We start from the raw sequence: 5983 nt of genomic DNA, 5'->3' as shown, positions 1-5983 counted from the left end.
TCAAAGCTTTCTTATTCTTTATCAGAATTAAGCCTGGGCAAAGCACTACGCTACGCTCGCATAGTTTGCGAAGTTCGCGCTACTTCGCACTACGCGAACTGCACGTAGCACAGTGCGAACACGCGTAGCATAGTGTTGCGTAGTGCTGCGGTCATTTTTTGCTTGCTCGCGGTCCTCAACGTCAAGTTGGCGACCGCGAGCAAGCAAAATGACATCCCGGCGAGACTTTTTGCTTGTTCGCGATCAGCAACATCAAGTTGGCGATCGCGAGCATGGAAAATAAACCTCCCGGCGAGATTCCCAACGCGAGGAGATCAGGTTTCTCATTGCGAGTGGTCGCGTATGCTCGCGACCGCTCGCGATGGGAAACTACCAGTTCGCGTTGAGAAAGCTGTCGCTCGAGTAAAAATCTACTCGAGCAGCACAAAACTACAGCTCGCACTGTGCAAGATGCCATTTTCAATGATTGCACATTGCCGGTTGCTTGTCCGCACTGTGCAATCATTGAAAACGACATCTGGCACAGTGCGAACAAGGTACTACGCAGTGCGCGAAGTGCTACGCGTAGCTCTCGTAGTGCGAACTGCACTTTGCGTAGCTTCGCAAAGTGCTACTTCGCGAACTACGCCCAGGGTTAATCAGAATCATCTGCCTGTCAATGCTTATCGCCAGCCTTTTCGGCCTCTTAAGAGGCTGGGTGGATGAGTACAATACGCGGTATTTAGGATCGCGGGCGGAGGGTGCACGGAAATAAGGACGGATAGTTGAATAAAGGGCGAGTGGATAGATGGCCAGATGGATGAATGGATAGCTAGATGGATGGATGGATGGATGGATGGATGTATGTAAGGATGAATGGATGCATGGACCAGTACTTTGGATAGACGAGTGGGCTGATAGATGCTTACGATTGGTTCTGGGACAGATGTATGTATGGATATATGGGCGTATGGCAGGATGGATGGCACAGTGCTTACCATAGGCGAGTGGGCTGATAGATACTTAGGATAAGTGCTGGGACAGATGTATGTAGGTAGGAATGTATGGATGAATTGAATAATGGTTGGATGGCGCAGTGCTTAGGATGGATGGATGCAGGGCTGTAAGTGGGCCGGGTCTGAGCACCGGCAGTTATTTTCAGGGGGCCTCGAAACGGGTCTCTATCGGGCTCTATTTTCGGCCCTTGCAAATGTAGTCAGTGTTCTTTTTTTAATATTGGACTGCAGTGAGAGCATACACATTGATGTGCGCATGCTCATTTTGCTCACTACTGAGAAGTGGAGACATCATGCTAGGTGAGCCACATTGTAGGAGGAAGGGAAATCCTTTAAAGAATGTGTTTTCTGAAGGTACACAATGCTAGTTATCTTGATTTAGACCACACCCCTACTTGGATAGCCCACACCCATTTAAGACGTTTTGCCCCACCCCTTTTAGAGCACCCCTAGTTTTTTCCCACTTAAAGCCCTGACTGCACCATAGTAACAAAGAAATGGTCCAAGCTTCCATTTAAATCTACAATGGCACCAAGTTTCATAATTTGCCATCAACGCTGGCAGCCTTCTACCACAGTGCAAGAGTGTCTATCAGCATGAAGATTTGTTATCCACAGAAATGTTGTGTGATTTGTGTAGCTGTCTGCTGGAACTCTCATCACCAAAAAGTATTAAAACATGCAAATTTGCAAGTAAAACATATACCATGCCATTCAACGGTTCATAAATTGGCCCAGTTCCACTACACCACCCTCATCCCCATTCTTGCTTAACCTTACGAAATCAAAGAAAGAGCCCCAGGAAAACCTGGTACAGCCACTATAACAATACAGGGACTTAATTTCAATAAGTGTCTGCGGAACGCTCAGCAACAAATGGTATTAAAACATGCAAATTTCCGGATAAAACATATACCATGCCATAGAGCGCTTTATAAATGGACCCAGTGGCACTACATTACCTTTACTAGCTACACATGTGCACGTTACAAATGTTTGTGTTATAATCAGCAACATACCCACTTCCCCCACCCCCAACCCTGCCCTTGCTTAACCTTACAAAATCAAACAACAAGCCCCAGCACTCCCGTTAGCGTCACTATAGCCATACATAGACTTAATTTCAACATATTTCTGCCGGAACGCTCATCAGCAAAAGGTATTAAAACCTGCAAATTTGCAAGTAAAACATACACCATACCATAAGGCGGTTTATAAATAGTCCCAGTACCACTACACCACCTCCACACCCGCCCTTGCTTAACTTTACACAATAAAACAAAGAGCCCCAGCAAACCTGGAAGCGCCACTATAGCAATACAGAGTCTTAATTTCAACAGATGTCTCCTGAAACGCTCATCAGCAAATGTATTAAAACATGCAAATTTGTGGGTAAAACATATACCATGCCATAGGGCGCTCTATAAATGGTCCCAGTGGTACTACATCACCTTTAGTAGCTAGACATCTGCACGTTACTAAAGTCTGTGTTGTAATCAGCAACATACCCACCTCCCCCACCCCCACCCCGCCCTTGCTTAACCATACAAAATCAAACAGAAACCCCCACCATTTCTAGTAGCGTCACTATACCCATACACTGGCTTAATTTTAACAGGTGTCTGCCGGAACGCTTATCAGAAAAAAGTATTCAAACAAGCAAATTAGCGGGTAAAACATAAACCATCCCATAACACGGTTTATAAATGGGCCCAGTGGTACTACACCACCTTTAAGAGCTAGACATCTGTATGTTACTGAAGTCGTTCAAACACTCTGTAGACTGTATAGCAGGGGATGGGGAGAGTAAACAAAGTTGTAATTCCCAAACTTTTGATATACCGTCCCTTTACTGTATGTATGTTAAGGACATTAAATGGAATGAAAAAATTGACGAGTGTCTCAAAAGGGATAGCGAAGCTGAGCACCGGTAAAACCCGGACCACTTAAACACCTACGTATATTCAGCACAGGGACACAGCCTGACAATTAGTATCACTTATAATCACATGTAGTTTACTAATGCCAAGAAAGTCATACAGAAAATATCCCAAACATTTTCATTTCTTTTTTTATCTCTCACACATTTATAAAACATCTCTTCTAAAGAAACACTCCCCAACCCCTTCTATTTCATAAGAACAGACAATCATTAACATGTTTACTACCATATATTTTAGTATATCTACCTTTTTATTATTCACTAGTCAGAAACTACAAAAACTATTAACTATACCCAAATGCAAACCAGAAACCATATTCTTATTATATCTCAACTTAGGATCACATGATTCAAACTATGCGCACATATAAAAGGAACGTATCACTTTTCCTATCTCCATCTCCTCTCCATGTAATCTCCAAACTCTGTACACGTCCCCACTGTAAGACAACCTACCCTGGCTTACATTCAAACCTACCTCTCAGTGTCAAAAATAAAACCACAACCTGCCCACATAACATTTCTGCATTTCGTTTTATCGCTTTTAACTTAATAACACATACGTCTCCTACCAACCCCCACCCCACTATTTCCACAAAAAGTATCAGTTGCAAACTTGCAACAATTTCTTTATCTCCCCAAATACATTACAAACTCAAATTAACACTGTACCTCATTTTCAAAACAATACAGTCCTATAAAGATGACAAACTACACTTCTTCTCTGTGAAAAATTCCTAAACATATATAAAATACTTATATAACAGCTCAAATTCTATGCATATTTCATAGCCAATATCAAACACCACACTTTACTAACACTATATTGCTTTGAAATAAAAAATACTTTCAAAATTAAAAACTTCACCTCAAATACTTAATCAATACTATAAAACACATAACACACCTTGTTCATTTCTAACTCACCTTTGTAGTTGTTATCCAGATTTCAAATGACACACGCATACAATTCTCTCTTTTTCACATAGTACATGTAAAGCTGTGAAATCATCAAGAATGAAACCAGGAATGGCACAATTTCTCTGTCGCTCCACACATAAATACATGTAAAGAACAAATCAGAATACTTCATTCCTTCATCGACATTCTAAAACTTATCTCCATTGGTTATTTTTTAATTTTCCATATGAAAAGCTACTTAATATTCCACGCCACATACAGGTCAGAAGTTCAACCTATTTTATCACCACACTTTCTGGAACATTCTACGACACCTGCAGGTTAAAATTTCATGACTTTTTTAAACGTAACGTTTTTTTCAGCATATTCTCGAACATTTAACAGCACCTTCGGTTTAAAAGTTCACCATTGTTTTAAGTTCCAAATGTACCTTCCAAATTCAAGTAGCACGTCTGGTTGACGTGAGCACATTTCATCCTATCGTATGTACTCCCCGTTTAGACTACTATTTATTAACCAATGACAAACACGCTTTTTCACTAATATACACTCTAGTTTTTAGTACCCCATGCTTCCTATTTTGCAATCAATTATCGTTTTCTTTGAAAAAAAAAGATTTTGTCCCCATCTTTAAATATACCTCTTACTCTACGAAGGAACTGCATGAGCTACAGACATCTTTCCATACCTTCCAGCCATACCTTCAAAATGCTAGTGTGGATCGTAGGACATAGCTATGTTTTCTGGTGCAAGAGGTATGCAGAACAGAGACGTATTGACTTAGACCTAGGTTTACAAAATGTGGACATTAAATAGTTTGCACAGAGAGGATTGAAGTGGCACCAATTCTTGCATTTGGTTAAAACCTGTTTGCATCTCCAACACCCTGACCTCATGATTGTGCACTATGGTGGAAACGACCTAGGCACATTGACTGGGGTAGGTTTGGAAATGCTAATGAAGGACACCTTTCGACAATTGATGTTGCTTTTGCATCAAACTGTCTTTGTATATTCCAATATATGCCAAAGGCAGAAGTGGAAATGGTCATACCAATTTTGTCCTCAGATTGAAAAATCTAGGAAGAATGTCATCAAAGCTGTGTCTGCATGCCTCAGGGACCATAGAATGGGGTCGATCTACAACAACAACATACGTTTTGATATGGCTGATATCTACAGAAGTGATGGAGTACACTTCACAGATCAGAGAAATCGAGTTTTTCTGAATAACCTGAAGCTGTGCATCCGCACTTATATGTAGCTCCAACTAATAAACACAAGGGCTCTTTTTAGAGCCGCCTTCTAACTGACAACTTAGGCTCGCTGTTTTAGGGCCAGGTAACGGCACCTCATGGACCCTCGTCAAAATGTATTCTCCACAAAGTTGTTGCGCAGCGGCCAGACCATCTGACTTTGGAGCACAGACCTCTTGCTTTGATCACCGGCTCTAGTGACTGCTCAGGATAGCACCATGTGACTCTGAGCAATAGCTCACTTAATTTCCACACCGGCTCCCAGCACCTGCAGACTCGTATGAGTGAGTAGTTTGCACTTTACAAATACCGGATTGATTCAAAATGGCACAATTGATCTTCACACTCACTCTGTTGTACCCCCAATCACCTTACAGACGTCACACTGTTTAAAACAAAAGTTCCTCCTAGTACGTATGCACACATGCTGACACTACTTGGACAGATGTGCCGCAGCAGCCAGAAAACATGAGTTCAGAGCACAGGGCTCACGGTTTAATCCCCTACTCCAGCAGCAGCTCAGCTCAGCACCATGTGACTCTGAGCAGTAGCTCACTTAATAGCTCACATAATTACCACGCCAGCCTGCAGGGCCTTCAGACCCATAGTGAGTAGTTTGTGCGTTACAAATAACGTATTGATTTACCTTCGCACTTCCTGTATAACACCCCCTAAGCACCATACACAAGTTACACTGTTCGAAACAAAAGTTCATCCGAGTAGGTATAACTACATGCTGACACTACTTGGACAGATGTGGCACAGCGACCAGAGCACATAACTTCAAAGCATATGACACACACTTTGGACTCACGCTTTCATCCCCGAGTCCGGCAGCAGCTCAGCTTAGCAGCATGAGACTCTAGACAAT

Source organism: Triturus cristatus, chromosome 5_1 (assembly GCF_964204655.1).
Source record: "Triturus cristatus chromosome 5_1, aTriCri1.1, whole genome shotgun sequence".
Classification (NCBI taxonomy): Eukaryota; Metazoa; Chordata; class Amphibia; order Caudata; family Salamandridae; genus Triturus; species Triturus cristatus.
Note: the sequence above shows the minus strand (reverse complement) of the source record.